Source organism: Anastrepha obliqua, unplaced genomic scaffold (assembly GCF_027943255.1).
Source record: "Anastrepha obliqua isolate idAnaObli1 unplaced genomic scaffold, idAnaObli1_1.0 ptg000012l, whole genome shotgun sequence".
NCBI lineage: Eukaryota > Metazoa > Arthropoda > Insecta > Diptera > Tephritidae > Anastrepha > Anastrepha obliqua.
The window spans coordinates 2,569,080-2,589,387 of NW_026562179.1; the positions used below are offsets into that span (position 1 = coordinate 2,569,080).

The 20,308-nt window shown below is 33.1% G+C and overlaps 1 pseudogene; it reads right to left on the reverse strand.

Annotated features, from left to right (window-relative positions):
- Window positions 1-948: 948 nt before the first annotated feature.
- LOC129251387 (uncharacterized) lies at window positions 949-2,343 on the reverse strand (annotated as a pseudogene).
- Between the last annotated feature and the right edge of the window lie 17,965 nt (window positions 2,344-20,308).

Below are 20,308 nucleotides of genomic sequence, written 5' to 3' on the forward strand. Positions count from 1 at the left end.
ATACCAAACGAGGTTTCAGACAGGGTGACTCCCTGTCGTGTGACTTCTTTAACCTGATGTTGGAGAGCATCGTACGAGCCGCAGAACTTAATCGCTCAGGCACAATTTTTTATAAGAGCGTACAATTGCTGGCGTATGCCGATGATATTGACATCATCGGCCTTAACAACCGCGCTGTTAGTTCTGCCTTCTCCAAACTGGATAAAGAGGCAAAGCGAATGGGTTTGGTGGTGAACGAGGACAAAACGAAGTACCTCCTGTCTTCAAACAAACAGTCGGCGCACTCGCGTATCGGCACCCACGTCACTGTTGACAGTTATAATTTTGAGGTTGTAAAAGACTTCGTTTATTTAGGAACCAGCATTAACACCGATAACAATGTCAGCCTTGAAATCCAACGTAGAATCTTTCTTGCCAACAAGTGCTACTTTGGACTAAGTAGGCAATTGAGCAGTAAAGTCCTCTCTCGACGAACAAAATTAACACTCTACAAGACTCTCATCATGCCCGTCCTAACGTATGGCGCAGAAGCTTGGACGATGACAACATCCGATGAAGCGACGCTTGGAGTGTTCGAGAGAAAGATTCTGCGTAAGATTTTTGGACCTTTGCACGTTGGCAACGGCGAATATCGCAGACGATGGAACGATGAGCTGTATGAGCTTTACGACGACATAGGCATAGCGCAGCGAATAAAGATCCAGCGGCTTCGTTGGCTGGGTCATGTCGTCCGAATGGATACAAACGCTCCGGCTTTGAAAGTATTCGATGCGGTACCAGCTGGTGGTAGCAGAGGAAGAGGAAGGCCTCCTCTGCGTTGGAAAGATCAGGTGGAGAAGGACTTGGCTTCACTTGGTGTGTCCAATTGGCGCCGGTTAGCACGAGAAAGAAACGACTGGCGCGCTTTGTTAAACTCGGCCAAAATCGCGTAAGCGGTTATCGCGCTAATTAAGAAGAAGAATTGGGTTTACAACTATATAGTTGCATGGAATGTTCATTAATACATATGGGACGATTACATTTGCTGCAGTTATAACGAGTTTTACGTCGCTTTTTCGAAGAAGAAGCAGCACGATGACCCTGTTGAAGCAACTTGAGCATATGATTGTTGCTGTGCTGCATCTGATGTCGATGGACAAGATTTCGGTACCTATAAGTAGCGAAATTATTTACTTTAAATTAGTAAATATGAATACATGCATACACATATCTTTATACGCGGAGATATATGTAGGTGTGTATATAATTCATACTCACCTTGATATTGAAAAGATGATTGTCTTATATGAGCAAACCTCCTACTAATGGGTTAGTCGCCCGTTTCGTCATATGTGGGATAACTAGCTGCCGTGCCAATTCTATGATAAATGAGCGCCTCTTATCACTCTGCTTTGCCGGATTCAGCTCGTCATAGATGATGAAAGAGGCCAAACCGGCAATATCAAGCATATTATAAAACATTGCCAGTGGCTAACGGTTTATCGAGCGTTTGCATGAATAGCCAGTCAACATTTGATCCATTGTATCTACCCCCGCTTTAAATTTATTGTAGTCCAAAATTTGATCTGGCTTGAATCCTTTCAATGGATCGGTGCTTTGACGGTAATGGGCAGTGGATAACATAATTACTGGCTTTTTCGGCTTTGCCATATACGAGCACAGACCGATATTATTATTGTGATAACAAAATAAAGTGCTTTTAACATCACGCTTCGGGTTAAGCAATTCATGCGGAATGAAGGTCTTATTTTTTCTTACGGTACCGACGAAAGCCACTCTACGATCCATCAACATTTCTGCCAAGTTGTATGTTGAAAAAAAATTGTCAGCATAAACAGTCCTACCGCTTTCCATATAATTTTCCATCAATTTCATGACGACCCGTTCACCTTGATTCGTTTCTCGCTGTCCACCTGGTGGTTTTCCGGTATAAATTATACCTTTCAAAGGGTAGTTTGAAACAGAGTCACAAATCCAGGTCACAGGAGACAGCAATAGCTTGAAAAGAGCTTTATGACTCGGTGACGCTCCTCGTAGTTGTAACATTGTGACAACGAGGCCTTCCAGGTGGTGGAGGATTTGAATTCCACATCTTACCATCTTTCGACCTGTATATAAGGCCCTGGGTAATAGATGTGCTGCATGATTCCATTGTGGTTGAAGCCTGAAGGGCGTAGGTTCTCTATACAAATTCTCCATATCATCATGGTTTGCATCCAGAACAGCCTCTAACTCGACTTCCTGTTCCATATCTGATGCTTCACCGAAGTCATCTTCATCTGGAAAATATTCATCATCTTCCACGTCGCCACTTGTTTCAAATGGATCGGACTCCTGTCCCATAATTTCTTCAATTTGTGCCTGAAGTCGCTGACGTTCTTCCGGACTCACATTTGCTGCACTTAGCTTACGAAGCAAATGCGTCATCACATCAACTTCATCCATATTTACTTGTTCCATTTTATTAAAAAAAATACTTCCCACTAATTAAAAAACACGTATTCACTTTAATTGTCAAATGTCAACTAAAAAATTATCTCTGTCGCTGCCTCCGCTAACAGTTTAGTTGTTTACACCTAACGGTTAACCAATTTACATGAGAAGCTTATATGGGTCTGCACAGACCCATGTGAGCTTAATTAACGAAATTAGTTTAAAGTTATTATTTTTACAACAAATATAGCAAAAATCTTAATTTTGCTACTTCATTGTGTTTAGCACACTACATTTTAGGAAGTCATGGACTAAGAAGCCTCAGATATTAAAAATAAAAGATCTACATACATTTAAAGATCGAATGGGTCTGGCCAGACCCATATGAACATCGGAGGGTTAAATCAAATGTATTCAAAGGAATGTAAAAGCTGTCATGCAAGGTTTCATATATACTTCTTTATTACTAACGTTTATGTTTACATATCAGATATATACCTACATTGTAAGTTCAGTCAGCAAATGCCCTTAAAATTTCTCGCTGAAACACAACAACAATTCACGGACGGACACAAAAAGTGAAAAGATATAGAAAGTTATACAGATATCGCATATTCATTTGATATTTCAAGAAAAAAATGAAAATCATTCACGCTTTTTACACTTTTCATGTAGTTTATTTTTACATAATGGGTATAATTTTAGATTGATCGTGGGCTGAAAATATTTTGCACTCGATGGAATTTTTAACTTTTGGAATAAAAGAATGGAACTGCCTACACTCTTGCGGGCGCAATTTTTTAAATTTTGAAAGTGATATTTGAATTCCTGGAAATTTCTCTTAGAATTCTCTATGGATGTTTTCGATTTTATCTGATAATAATCTTCTCTGTTAACGATGGCCAGCTCCTATATTTGTTACTGTTTTATATTGTTTAACACCTGCAGTCATGCGACTTACTTCATCAGACCGATAAAAAATTCTGAACTGCTTCAATTATATTTGGATCGATTGGGCGACCTTTTTTTCTCTCTGGTTGCGATCCAATGCCTTTCGATTTCCGAAGTTTTTTAACTGCAGCGGCCATTCGTCGAGACACATGAAAATATTCTCGAATTTTTTTAATCGTCCATGAATCTGGGATGAAAGTGAGCACATGTATTTTATCTGTACGATTCTTTTTACTATTAAGCAATACCAGCAATTCTTCAAGGTTTTTGTCAAAACCTCCGATTTCAGAATTTCTAGAAAGACGCGCACTACAGTCAGTCCCTTTTTTCAATTCTCAACGCTCGCAGCTAATTTGACTTTTTCTTTGTTTGTTGGACAAGAGACTCGGCGAATTTTTACCGGGCTCACGCCAAATTTTTCTAGTAAATTATTGATATTATCAATTTTTATTTCGTTATCAACAGCCGCACAAGTGAAATTAGGATCATCTTGTTCATTATCTTCAGTAGTAATATAAGAATTTCGTTAGGGAAATTTTCAACGGGATTCGGAGGATCATTTTTGAAAGTTAGGCCAACCTGTAAATGATGCATTTATAATTAAAAGTACACTTAATACGGTATTTTAACAAGTATGTGGAACATACAATAGGGGAGTTGTGAACTTTTCCTTGGTACAAAGACGTCCTGCAAGAACGGCACACAAATTTTCCAGCTATTTCGCTAAATTTCACATTTTGGTCACTTATTCGGACTAGATTTGTGTAAACACGACTATGGTTTTGTTTTCCGAAAGGGTTACAACAACGATTTGCATGTGGCATTATATTAGTCTATACTTAGTTTTGTACACTTAACGTACGCGATTTACATAATATCACAGTTTTTATTATCGCCGAAACACATCACCACAGCAGTCGGAAGGAGACTAGACACAACTAATAACAATGTCGGCAAAACTGATCTTACGGAAGCATATCGCGTTGAGACGTGTCCGAAAAACGGTTTTTCGCAAGCCGCCCGAGTTACATATGTAAAACCAAGCATTACATATGTATATAAAACCAAGCATAGATGAATTCATTGCAAGTATAACTAAAGACAAAATGTAATATTAAACCAACTTCCGTTTTGTTTGCAAAAATTATTATTAAATTCACAAATCAAAATTATTTTTCGGTCGCAATTCCAGGAATTGCAACCGTTCCAAAATTAACTAACTTTACTGTCCACTACAATAAATATTGTCAAATCAGCATTTCCGTTCCCACACTAAAATGTAATATTAATAAGTATTTTTTCATAAGCCAATGTAATTTAGCAAGTAAGAAAAACAGAATATATCGAGTAAGCAAATATGTAAGCTTTGATTAAACTTGAAGTTAAAGCATAAAGGCAGTCTGATTCCTCCCTTCCATTCGAGTAGTTTGTTGTATTGAATTAAATAAATAAATTTTAATAACCAAAAACAGAATTTAGTTTTTTTTTTTACGCAACTTAACGGCAAAACACGTAAATGGCGCAGTCGGTAGGATCCTTTTAAACAGTAAAAAAGAATCCAGTGAAACGAATTACGGGAAATAAAAATAATAAAAATAATTTTTATAAACACCCAACCTAATCCTGCGAATCCGTAGCCAACTCAGGAGTTGACCGGACCCTCCAGGGTATAACTAAACATACGATAACTAAAACCAAAAAATAGTGCAGTGAACATCTTTGCAAATTATACACCACTAAAATAAATAGTGCAGTGACAATTTAGGCAATTTGAACACCACTAAACCAAAAAATAGTGCAGTGACAATTTAGGCAATTTGAACACCACTAAACCAAAAAATAGTGCAGTGAACATCTTTGCAAATTATACACCACTAAAATTAAAAACAAAAAAAAAAAAAAAATAGTGCAGTGAAAATGTAGGCAATTTGAACACCACTAAACCAAAAAATAGTGCAGTGAAGATTTTTGCAAATTAGACACCACTATAAATTTTTTTTCTCTAAAACTGTATACTAAAAGACAACAAACATTCGACAAACGGAGAAGGATGGAAGAGCAGACTCATATTACCTCCGTCAGCGTGGCCGAAGAACTGGCCAGAAAAGATCAGCAGTTGGAAAGCTTACGTCAAGCCTACCTAGATCTGCAACAGCAGACACACCAACTACAGCAACAACACCAAATACAGGATAACGGCAAAAGAGACAACATCTTTAAAATGATAAACCACATGCCAACTTTTACCGGTACAGGAGAAGTCACGGTCAACAGCTTCTTCAGCAGCATAGAATACCTGTTATCAACCATACAAGAGGAAAGTCTAAAAAAGGAAGCGGTCCGAACAATATTCTACAAAGTCATACAAGGACAGGCCAAGGACGTCATCATAAATATACCGACAACAGACAACTGGCAGCTGATTAAAAAACTGCTAAAACTTAGATACAGGCCAGATACGGAGCCACATCAAATATACAAAAAAATTAACAACTTATGTGTAAGAACGGTAAGTGAACTAGCTATAGAAATTCAGAATATTAAATATAAAGCGGACGAATTAGTAATATGCCATAGGGACGATCATGGTATAGATTTGAGTAACATAGACAGTATATTAATAAATACAATTAAAGAAATGTCGCAAGGCACCTTGCTCGATAAAATATACGATATGAGGGATTTAGGCAACATATTGGACATAATGACCAGACGTAGATACGAAGGCAGTTGCATTCGACCAGAGTATAGAAAATTTAAGGTGAATAAATACAATAATGCAAATATGAATTATAATAGAAATCAGAATGAAATTCAAAGCTATAACCGCCCTAATAATTATAATAACAATTTTAATAAATATAAAAACAGGTATGATAATAATTATATGAATAGAAATTTTAATTCTGGACACTTTAAAGTCCCAAAAAATACTTCAGGAAATTTCCAAAGGTCTCCACAGGTAGGAAATCCCAGGGCAAATTCCGGCCATTATCGCTGGAATCAAACCGGGCAAAACCGGAGCGAGCCGATGGAAATAGATAATATCGAGGTAAATCATTTTCAAAGAATTCCACAGATGGGAAACCCCAGGTCAAATGTCAGCCAAAATCGCTTGACTCAACCTGGGCAATATCTAAGGGAAACAATGGAACATAATGAAAAAGATAACAATGTTAGAGAAAACCAAAATCACGAAAATATTTTTTTTCGGAAAAAACCTCAGACTACTTACCCCACGTAAAGTTAACAATTAATAATAAAGAATATAATGCATTAATAGATACCGGTGCAAACATAAGTTTAATAGACAATGATATGAAAGAATTTAAGAAAATATTACTTACAAAACCAATTGAAACCAGTACAATAAATGGAAAGGATATAATAAGATATGAAGTGTTAACAGACGCACCTAAAGAATTTAACGTAAATGAAAATGCGAAAGTCAGGTGGAAAGCGACGAGATTGAAAGGACGAAAATACAAATTTATCATAGGCATTGATTTAATGAACTGCTTTAAAACAGTAATAAATCTAGAGGATGGTCACATATCCTTCAATAATAGAATAACAAATTTTACAGTAAACCCATATAAAAACATCCAAGTTTACACACTGGAAGGATCAGACTTTGACTGGGACAGAATTCAATTGAACCATTTGAATACAGAAGAATATAGAGAAGTAAAGGACATATTGAATAGATTCAAGAAATTTTTATGCACAAAATACAAAGGAAAGGATATATCGCCAAGACACCAACGATGGATACTCAAACTAGGAGAGTACGATTTCGAAGTAGACTATATAAAAGGTAGAGAGAACAAAGTAGCGGATTTTCTCAGTAGAATAGAAAAAAGTGAAGATAATATTTTGAAATATGAAGATGATGACAGTTCCAATAGCATAAACCTAATTTCGCTCGATGAGGAGGAAGACAACGTAAGCATAGCAACAGTACATTCAGCAGAGGAGAATTTAGGTGATCATTTTGCGATTAAGGAAGAAATAGTGAACAAGTATAGAACTCAGATTATACTTACAAATAATAAAACAGAAGAGTTTAGAGAGATACACGGAAAAAGATTAATTTTTATTGCAGAGAGTGATTTTGAACAAATGGGAGAAATTTTCAGAAGATATATTCTAAAAGGAAAAATTGGAATATTTGCGGAACTAACCGACCACAGCTATAATATAGTACAAGAAAAACTGATTAGTATGTATTCGAATGACAACAAACTTCAATTCACTAAGTGTACAAAAAGAGCACAAGACATTGAAACAGAGGTTGAAGACATAAAACAAATCTCTTTTTACCATGTTAGAGAAAGTTTACATTCCGGTATTTTAGAAACAAACAATCAAATAAAAAATAAAATCTATTACCCTAAGTTAATGGAATTGGTTCGCTTGGTTATAAATCAATGTGAAATTTGCCAAGAGGTCAAATACGATAGGAAGCCTATAAAAACGAAATTGAATTTCTCAGAAACGCCAGTAAAGAAAAATGAAATTATTCACATAGATACGTATATTATGAAGGGAAACCACTTTTTAACAGTTATAGATAAATTCTCAAAATTCGGAGCAGCGTACCTCTTGAATGATAGCAATCATATTACCATTGTTGAACAGTTAGAAGAACATTTTGCTAAATTAGGGAAACCAAGGAAAATAATTGCAGATAACGAATTTAAGGCCGCGAGAATAAGAGAATTTTTGGACACTGAAAATGTAGAGCTTCATCTTACAAAACCTAATAGCCATACTGGCAATGCCGATATTGAAAGGTTTCACAACACGATCGCGGAAAAGTTTAGAATTTTATATAAATTAGAAAAAGGGTTATCAATTAAACACTTAATACAGAAAGCCATACGAAATTACAATGATAGATTCCATTCAACAATAAAATGTACACCAAACGAAGTACATGACAATAAAATAGATCCGGAAATAATAAAAAACAATTTAGAAGCAAGGAAGCATAAAATTATAAGCAATCTAAATAAAACCAGGGAAGACTATAAAGAAGAAAGAATAGAAGGATTCATAAAGAACTATAAAGCGGTTAGGCATAAAGAACAACCAAAGTATAGGAAGGAAAAATTAGAAAACATTCATCCTAACAATATTAAACGACCTTTAAAATTTAAAGACATGGATCATGATGATAGCAATAATACTAACAATACGACAATGTAAAGGTATAATGACTTTGACGGAACTAACGGAACAAACAGGATTTATAGATTTACAAATTAGAAACCAAGAAATACCCAAAGATAGTGACATAGTACTACACATGATTGACGTTTACAAACTAGAAACTATTATCAACGAAATGACGGACAATATAATATTAATGAAATTAGAAAATAAAGAGACACTACAACGAGAGTTGTTAGACATAAGGAATAAGTTACTAACGCTCATGCCAGTAAAAACTAGAAATAAACGCGGACTAATTAATGCAATAGGTAGTATGTCAAAATGGTTTTTTGGTACAATGGACGAAGACGATAGACAAAATATACAAACGCACTTTTTACAGACGAATGACACAATGAACCAACAAATCAAAATAAACAATTATTTCAGTTCAGCTATAGAGCATCTCAAAGAAATTGTTAAAAGTGATAGAGTAAAAATTGAAAAAGAACTTAATTCTATTAATAAATTTATGTATGACGAATATAAACAAAATTTATACTTAGACCAGTATACAAAGATTCAGTTATTAAAAAGTGAAATTGAGCAAATACAAGAAAATGTTGTATCAGCCAAATATGGGATATTACACCCAAATATTTTAACTAGTGAAGAAATAGTAAAATATAATATTGATTATAATAAGCTTAAGTATCTACAATTAGGCACAGCCATTTTAAATAACACCTATCTAATATTCGGCATTAAAATACCTAAAAACTTTGAATATGTAAAAATAAGAAAGGTTATTCCAATACCTAATAAAGAAAATAATGAAATAGAAGCAAAAATAGAAGAAATATTCATTTATGCAAATAAAACTTTATTATTTGAAGAAAATAAATCTTTAAAAAGATTGAAACCAAGTAAACACTGTATTTTAAAACAAAACTGTCACCTCACCAGAAATAAGGATCTTGAAATTCTAGCCATAGACGTAAAAACGATTATTGTTAAAAATGCTGTAAATTTACAAATGAATCAAACATGTAATAAAGAGAAACCAATTATGAACGGAAACTATATCATAAGATATAATAATTGTTCAATTAAAATTAGTGACTACTATTTTTCAAATTATATCGAAAACATAGAAGAAAATATTGAAAGTGTAAAATATGAAGACATTCGGAACTTTACAAAAAAAATTACATTCGATGAAATATTGGAGGAAAATAGATCAAATATAGAAAACATTTTTAAATTGAAAATTCATAGTAAAATCTCACATATCTGCAATGTACTAAGCATTATCATAATTCTAATAACTGTCGTTGTTGTCATCAATAAACACAAACGTATAACTATTAAATTAAATAAAAGAATTCAGGAGAATTCTAATTTAAGGGAGGGAGAAGTTACATATGTAAAACCAAGCATTACATATATAAAACTAAGCATAGATGAATTCATTGCAAGTATAACTAAAGACAAAATGTAATATTAAACCAACTTCCGTTTTGTTTGCAAAAATTATTATTAAATTCACAAATCAAAATTATTTTTCGGTCGCAATTCCAGGAATTGCAACCGTTCCAAAATTAACTAACTTTACTGTCCACTACAATAAATATTGTCAAATCAGCATTTCCGTTCCCACACTAAAATGTAATATTAATAAGTATTTTTTCATAAGCCAATGTAATTTAGCAAGTAAGAAAAACAGAATATATCGAGTAAGCAAATATGTAAGCTTTGATTAAACTTGAAGTTAAAGCATAAAGGCAGTCTGATTCCTCCCTTCCATTGGAGTAGTTTGTTGTATTGAATTAAATAAATAAATTTTAATAATCAAAAACAGAATTTAGTTTTTTTTTTACGCAACTTAACGGCAAAACACGTATGTAAATCCCGCGAGTCGCCGTTTGTGTGTTCGTGCGCGTCCGCGTAAGTCGAAGCGCGCATTCTGGCACAAAAAAATTAATTATAATTAATCCTTTTCGAATTGCACGCATTTTTTTTCATACATAAATGCACAGATGTTTATTACGTTAATATCCTTAAAAAATTTTCATCCCAGAGGCGCAGAAATTAGTTAAATTTTTAATTGTTTATTAAAAAAAATTATTTACAACAACAAAACATCAAGTTTTGGAACAAAAATAACGTTTTTGGAAAATATCATCCTTTATCAGTCTGCAGTTGAAAAATCGTTGTAATCGGATACTTACTTTACGAGAAATGTGATAATTATTCAAGAGCTGCAAAAAATTTCGATAGTTAATAAAAAAAAAACTATTTAGAATTTTACAACAAAATTTTCTGAGTGTGCTTCTAGATGATAGAACTCAGTTCTGGCTGAATTTCATCGCAAAATATTCACTTTGGTAATTTTGTTGCCCACTTGTGAAAGCCTTACCCCAATACAACCTGCCGGTTATCCAGCATTGGTTGTCAAACAGAAAATCGTCTTTTATTTATTACAAAATAATTCAACGCGAAATATTCAAATACTGACTATTTTCGAATGGTCGAAAAAATTGGCCTATGAGCGGCTCGTTTTATTAATGAAAGTAAAGGGTTTTTCAATAACCGGTGTTATTTTTAATAGCCTGCTATTTCGGTAGAAGTCACTTTTGAAGCTGTAATTTTTTGATGTTTGACAAGTAGAATCTACGCCATTAATAAGAATGGAACGATACACGCTTAAACAACGTATTGAAATTATTAAAATTCACTATAAAACTTGTGAAAATTTGGTAGAGACGGTTCGTAAAACTCGAACATTTTTGGGTCATTGTGAAGCATCTTGTCGGACCGCAATACAGAAATTGGTGAAAAAATTTGAGCTGTTGGGACCAGTTAGTGATGTGAAGAATAGGACCCGTGCACGTTGCTCAAGAACAGCCGAAAATATTGCTGTTGTAGCCGAAAGTGTTGAAGAAAACCCAAGTTTGACCATTTCTCGTCGTTTTTTTTGCAATTAGGCATCCCACAAGCGTCATTACACCGTATTTTGAATAAAGATTTAGGTTCTAAGGCTTATAAAGTCAAGTTAACACAAGAACTCAAGCCGACCGATCATCAACAACGTCGAGTCTTTGTTGATTGGGTCGTTGAAATGCATGAAAATGATCCGGAATGCCATCGAAAAATCATCTTGAGTGAGAGATGAATTGAGAAAATCGAGAGATGATTAACGATTTTTTATGGCCGGAATTGGATGGTATTGATCTGAAAACAACGTTTATTTTCAACAAGACGGCGCTACGTGCCACACAAGCATTGAAACCATTTATCTTTTATCAAAATAACCACTCTTATTGGCAAACGCTTTACTTTGCTCGTAATTTATGAGCTCGAACTTAACAATGAATTTGTTTTTGTTGTGATTTTTAATATTTGAAACTGTTCAGCGCCACCGCGGGTAAATAAACGGCCATGTTACAGCTGCGCCTAAGGATGCATTTTGTTCTTGTAGTCGCCAGGCTTAGAAATTTAGGCCCCTATTATGAATTACATTCGATCTTCGATATTCGCTGGTTGTCGAAAATCGAAAATTCAATGTCAATTTGGTATTATCAGCGGTGCAACCCTATCGAAATTTTCGTTGTTTACCGAATTTAGAGTCGAATGCAATTTTGCTTTCGATTGTGTAGCGTATTGTGGGAAAACTTGTTAAAGTGTAAGTTGTTTGCGATTATTTATGGTTTTATAGTAACCAAATAATAAATATATACTAATTTTGTTAATTTTATGCAGGTCGCAGAAGGGACTTGCACCAAAATTCAAGCAGCAATAAAATGGGAGGAATTTATAACGGAGCTGAATTGCTTGGGACCACCAGTGAGAACGGCAGCAAAATGTATTAAGCTTAATAATGGTTTTTTTTGTGATGTTTATAGAAATACATTTTTATTTTCCCTTGGCAGGTATGGGCAGAAATACGTAGAGGAACAGAAATAAATATTTTTTTCGAATGACGAATAATTGAGTAAAGAAAATTTATAACAAAAATAAAACAGAAATTGTGGCGTAAAGGTTTCTATTTAATACTTTTTAGATTTTTCTATAATATTCTCAAAATTTCATTTCTTATGTTTTCTACTTCTCTGTTATTTGACTCCACTTCAATATCTTCAGCATCATCCTACACAGTGGATTGAGCAAGTCCTAGCATACCTTCATTACCAATACTCAATTGGTACGATCCCTGAGCACAAAATCGCAGAACTGTTTCAGCTTTAAAATATTTGGAATCAATTTGGCTCGGGTGCACTGCTGCAACTGGTTTTCTGTACTGGACAGTAGGTTCACAAACGCCTCTTTAGATAATCTAAAGTTCTTTAAAAATCTGTAAGGAAATTTCTGTAATATTATGTACGTCAACACATTTTGAAAACTCTAAATTTACTCAGTGGAAGCCATTTCTAGGGGGTTGGATGCGTGCCTCAACTGTTTTCTACTTCTAGCTAGTTCCACTAATCTTTCATCGTCCCATGAATCGTCCAACCACAACTCCGTTGTACTCATTTTCACAAAAAATGCTTTTTTTTAACTTTTAAAAATAATGTTAGCAAAGAATTTCAACACAATCGGTTTTTCTTTTATTTTGATTTGCTGTATCAGCTGAGAAAAAATTATCTATTGTAAATGCGTGGAGCGATCGAAATTCACAATAGTCCTATTCTTCAACGAATGAGCACCATAATACCAAATGAAAATTCGTTCCATAGATGACTAGATGTGAAACTCTTTTTCTCGTGAGAGCGCTGAAAAATGTGCATTTTTTATAACATTTTCCAATATTGCCACACCGGTAGAAACATGAATTGGGTATTTTTTTAAACAAAAATTGGGAATTTTTAGTTTCCACACTACCATTGAGGTTAGTATTTAGTGTGCGGTTGCCCAATAGTATATTACTCGTAAACACCTACATATACTAAAAATAAGCACAATCCGTATGAAATATGTACAAAAATAAGCAAAAAATTTAAAAATTTATATGTAAATGAAATTATTTAAAACTGAAATACAAAAGTAATTTAATAATAATAAAGTAATGAACGCGAAAAACATAAGTTATAATTAAAAACATGACATATTGCGATTTTTTAATGTAACACAGAAAGTGGGTAACAAAAGAAAAATCTCAAACAACGAACAGAATAAGTTAAAGCAGATTACCTTTAATTTTTGTAAAATATCTCAAACTAAATTTCAATTCCCTTACCTACTCTTTTCAACCATAGAATATTTACGTATATACAAATTTACATAAACTAACACACAGTTTTCAATAAAATTACATTATGTACTTGATACTTATTAAAAGTAGAAGTCGAAAAGGATATAACGAGCTTTGGATTCTACAAACTAACTTCAATTATTACATTTAAATTGAATTAATTTTAAGACAAATAATTATAAACATTTCAAAGCGTCATTTCTCCATTAAGCAAAAAGGAACTGTTTTCGTCAGTTATTTTTGGCGCGTTTCTTCTTTCAGCCTGCCATTTCGCCTATCAGCTGCTCAAAATCCCATAATGTGTGAGTGCTGCCAAGTTTTGAAACTTCCTCATGGGCGCGCTCCCTCTCAAAATGAAAGAGTTTCACATCTTATTATCTATGATTCGTTCGATCAGCTCTTTCGACTACAGTCGAAGGTCGAATGTTGCTCATAATAGGGGCCTTAGTTTTAGAAACAAACGCATTTGGAGGCATAAAGTGAGTGTATACGGTTATATGTACATACATATGTATAAACGAATATTCATTGTTTTGCTTAGAACAGAAACATCTCCGTACATACATTGTCCCAACATATGTATTCACATATGCATACATACATATATGTAAATGCGTACGGCTTAGATGAGTTTTATTTGCATCTATTAGGAATATGTTTGTTTATTTGCTATATTTATTTGTTATATTTATATATGCGCTGTGTTATGAGGCAGGTAAAGATTTTTTCCTGCCCACATAAATATGGATGGTAGATGTTACATGTATTCAACACTTTGTTGTATCTATATGAATATACATAATAATTTAAAAAGTACAACATATTGTTGAATACTAACCATTGATATAAATGAATGGTTTACAAAGTTAATTTTTGATGTCGATAATTTGAAATAACTTTGATAATACACTTAATATCAATACAATTTAGTTAATTTGATAGTTAAAATTTCACATTCATTCATGCATATACTTACAATTAATTTATTCATCTCACAAGAAATAATCTATGTATGTGCGCATGCAAAATGCCGACGGCAAATAAGCTTGAAGAAAAATGTACAAGTCTGCTGTTATTTTATTTTGCCTAACACCAAATCATGGCATTTTACATTTCAATGCAAACGCTATATTTAATTGTGTTGACTACGCTCCGCTATGTTAACTCTATTATGTTAACTTTTCCAAGTCCATGATGAAATAACAAAAATTTCTTAGCCGCGTTTTGTTAGCATTTGACATTTAACCGGCCCATTCATTCCTGAGCCTTCTCTATGAATTTACGTTCTCTGATACACCTTGTGAGGAGCTTTTTCATGGCAGAAATACACTCGAAGGTTTGCCATTCTTCATTTTGGTGTTTCACCGACATTGGAACCTACGTTCTCTCTGAATTCTGGATCGTAGTCCCGCATTCGGCTACGATGGTACCATATATGCATATAGTCACATACGTATACTAACTACAAGAATACATATGTATATAGCCACATATATTATATATATATGTACATAAGTAGGTATATAAACCTAATTATGCATTGAAAAGAGAGAGAGAAAAATTGAAGTTGTGTTAAATGAAATGAGTACTAATTTACAAATATGTTTAAGAGAACCTAGCCTAAGTTTAATAAATATGTGTATTACCGTTAATTTACCTTTGTTACTATTTTAAGAAATATAGAAGTTTTTAGTTTTAATAAAGACACTGAAGAGACGTATTTGAATCACAAAACGTTATTGGCGACGAGGATTAAAGCTACAAAAATTCTAGAACAGTATTCTGAGCAGAGTCAAACTGTGTCTATTATTTCATTATTTAAAAAATTCGGCACCAAATTTATTCCGATAAGAATAAATAAACGTTTTTCTTTTATTTCAAAAATACGAAAACATTTGTGTAAAATTTTAACTGTGAAAATTTATCTAAGTATCTAAGTTCTGATGGCCTCTATCAAAAACAAAGAAAAAACTCTTCAGAAGTGTGCTTAATTTTGACCTTCAGTAAGGACAGTGAACTATTAAAATACAACAAGTCCGTTGTACCTCTTTAGCCTATAAGAAAAAAAAGGCAGAGACTTAAAACAATAAAACAACAATTGCACCTGCTTAAGCATTAAGTGAAAGTTCTGGAATAGGCTACAACACTAAATACAAGAGCAATTCTGTAGTAAGAGAGCAAAATTAGCTACAATTATAGCAAGCGGAGCATATGTAGCAGCAAAATCATACAAACATGCAAGCATAATTGGAAGTTGTACCTGCTTGAACACCCACACAAACTTTATGGTGATCGTTCCAAATTACAAAAACAAGTAAAGTGGGTCCACAACAACAATTATCCTCAGTGAAAACGGCAACAAACACCAGAAGGTCATTCTTGTGAGCTTAAGTGCTGGAAATTTTCGCGTAACTATACATACATAAGTACATACTTTATATTTTTGAGTAATTTAAAATTACATACATATACTATATATATTTCGCACAAAAAAAAAATAATAATAATCATTATGGAAACTTTAGACATGAGTAACTTTAATTTAGTATTAGCGTGCATTAAAAACATTGAAAATTTGAATGGCAATGATCCAAACCATTTACCAGACTTTATAGAACAAATTGAGATTATTTTGCCTACAATTTCTGAATTCAACTCAGCTAATAGTAATGTGCTATTTGGTTACATAAAAAACAAATGTATTGGTAAAACTAGAGAAGCTATTCATCGACATCTTAACGTAACTTAATGGGCTATTTTAAAAGAAATCTTAACCACAAATTTTGGCGAGAAAGAAAACAGTAATGACTTGATGGATGGTTTAAAAACTTGCAGGATGCAGGGAACAATCGAAAATTATTATTACAAAATTAATAAATTAGCTAATAGAATTCATAACAGAAGTTTGACTCATAATGATAATACTTACTCGACCGAAGAAATAAATAGAATAGCTCTTAAAACTTTTAGAGAAAACCTCCCAGAACCTACAAGGACAATGATATTTTCTAGAAATCCGAGTACTATAGAAGGTGCTTTCAAAATAGTTTTGGAAGCAAGACATCAAAATTATACACAGTTTGGACCAGCGAAACAAAACAATTTAAATACAAATGTTAAAGTAAATTTTAGCAACGATTTGAAAGACAATCCGTATAACCCTCGAAATTACTACAATAATAAACAAACTTATAACAATAATAATAATAATAACTACCGTAGAAACAATAATTCATTTAGACCTTACAACAGCAACAATTTCGAAAATTTTCAAAATGCTCCTACACAAAATCAACAATTTTTTCATAATCCTATTAATCCTAATCCACAATTTCGTAACACATTTCGTGGTAGTTCCAATCAAACTAGAAGATCAAACTATTCACAATCTACAAATAGAAATCAACAACAATATGATGCTTGTACAAATTACAATTTACAAAGGCAACCAATTCCATCAAATTTCCATAATGGCGAAAGTCAGAAAGTTGAACCCATGGAAATAGGAAACTCTAGCGTAAATTTTCCGATTTCCGGCGAACACAATAACCCTATGTAGTAATAAAAAAATTGAAATTTATAACCGATACGGGAGCGGAGTTTAGTTTGATAAACCCTAATATTTGTCATCCTAGATGGAAGACAGAGATGAATATAGTAGCACAAGTTTTGGGAACAGAGACTTTGATAAAAAAGCTTTGCAGGTTTCCAATATTTAGTGAATTTAAGTTAACTGATTACTTTTGCGAGTTTTTAGAATGCAAATTCAATGATAAATTTGATGGCATAATGGGAAATAATATTTTAAGAGATTTGAATTCTGTTATTGACTTACCTAATAGACAGTTCATTACAAAAAATGCGGTTATAACTATATTTAATTCTAAAGAAGAAGAAATGTATAATGAAATATCTTATAAAGAGAATTTTATAGAAATGTTTAATTATGAAATTGGAAAACACAACATAACTACTTTAATTAAAACAAATCACCTGCAAATATACGAAAAAGAAAAATTGTTGAAAATTGCTTTTAAATATAAGTATGTTTTCTATAATAAAGATGAAGACTTAACATTTACTAATGAAATTAAACATAGAATTCTAACAAAACATGATATGCCAATATATTCTAGATTGTACAGGTATCCCGAAGTACATAAAGAAGAAGTAGATTTGCAAATTGAAAATATGTTGAAACAAGGTATCATTAGGCATTCACATAGCCCGCACAATAGTCCTATATGGGTCGTACCTAAAAAATTAGATGCGTCTAAAGAACAAAAATGGCGAATAGTGATAGACTACCGCAAGCTTAATGATAGTACTGTAGAGGATCGATACCCTATTCCAAATATAGAGGATATATTCGACAAATTAGGGATTTAGCCAAGGTCTTTCATCAGGTAGAAATGCATCCAGAAGATATTCCAAAAACCGCGGTTTCAACAGCCACGGGACATTACGAGTTCTTACGCATGCCGTTCGGACTTCGTAATGCTCCAGCAACATTTCAGAGGCTGATTAACAACGTATTGAAAGAATACATTGGGTCAATCTGCTTAGTATACTTAGATGACGTACTTATTTTTTGAACGAGTATTGAAGAACATTTAGAGGGCGTTGAAAAAGTACTTAAACGTTTAAATGAAGCTAACCTTAAAGTTCAAATAGACAAATGTACTTTTCTTGCAAAAGAAACAAAGTTTTTACGCCACGTCATTAATCCTGATGGCATCAAACCGAATCCCGAAAAAGTTGAAGCCATTGACGAGATAGCGTTGCCCAAAACTCAGAAGGAAATAAAATCCTTTTTAGGTATCACAGGATACTACAGAAGATTTATCAAAGACTACTCAAGAACAGCTTATCATTTGATGAAATATTTAAAACAGAGCGCAAAAGTTAATACGAATGACAAAGATTTTCAAGAAGCTTTTAAAAAATTAAAAATTCTATAATAATTTAAAAAATGATCCTATACTTGTTCACCCAGATTTTAGCAAAACGTTTACACTTGTAACAGATGCAAGTAATTTTGCTTTAGGTGCAGCTCTTATGCAAGGCAACAAAGTTATTTCTTTTGCAAGTCGAACACTTAATGGACATGAACGAAATTATAGCACGATTGAAAAGGAATTGCTTGCTATTGTGTGGGCGACTAAGTACTTCCGTCCATATCTTTTCGGTCGTAGATTTACAATTAAGACAGATCATCGTCCGTTAGTATGGTTAAATAATATAAAAGAACCAAATGCAAAGCTACAGAGATGGAAAATAAGACTTAATGAATTTGATTTTGATATCATTTACATAAAAGGCAAAGAAAACGTTATAGCCGATGGGTTAAGTAGGTTAAACTATAAAAAATCGGATGATGAAGTAGCAATAAATTTACATGAACTGTTTGACGAAAATGTTAATACAGTACATAGCGCGGAGAGTGACGACACTTATTTTATTAAAATAACAGAAAGACCAGTAAATATTTTTAGACATCAAATAATTATGGACAGCTCAAATTTTAATTCTTGCAAAACTAAAATAATTTTCAAAAATAAAATTCGTCATATTTTAAAAGTGGCAGATAAAAAGTATATTTTGGAATTTATGAAGAAAAAATTGCCTGCGAAGGGACTAGTAGTGGTTTATTGTCCAAACATTGATTTATTCCGAGAATTTCAATCCAACTACACTGAATATTTCGCAAAAAACAAGTATCTTAAAGTAATAAGATCACCGATTTTTATTGAAGACTTAATTGATAGAGAAAAGCTTTTACAACTGATAGAAACAACGCATTTAAATAATTCAGGAAGTTTTCGAAGAAATAAAGAGAGATTATTTTTACCCAAAACTACAGAAAGAGATTCAAAAATACATAAATAATTGTGGAATATGTAAGTTAGCAAAATTTGACAGAAGTCCAGTGAAATATAAGTTGAACGTAACACCTACACCAAAACATCATAACGACATTGTACATATAGATATTTGGTACCCACAACGCGGTGCGATGTATTTGACTTACGAAATACGCAACTGCTCAGTATTTGGAGGATAGAACCTGGGTCTCAATTCTGATAGCCCTTAAACAAAGAATCCAGTATCTAGGTAAACCAGAACAAGTAGTTTTTGATAGTGAACTAGATACAGAGGCAATAAGAGAGTTTTTGAAGGATCAACAAATAAATTTACGTACAACTACGACTTATTTGAAGACCGGAAATGCTGATGTAGAAAGACTGCACGGCACGCTTAATGAACATGTACGCTTATTTAACGCAGATCCAAGCAACACGGACGGGCTTCAGGACAAAGTTTTTAAAGCAGTAGTGTCTTACAATAATTCTATTCATTCTACAACGAAGCACCGACCAATTGACCTTTTAAACAATTTAATTTCACAAGAAAACTTATCCAAATTTTCAGAATCATTACATAAGCAAAAGTCTAAAAGAATAAATACGATAAATACGAAAACAAACAGAGTTGCTGTTAAAAATAATAGAGTAA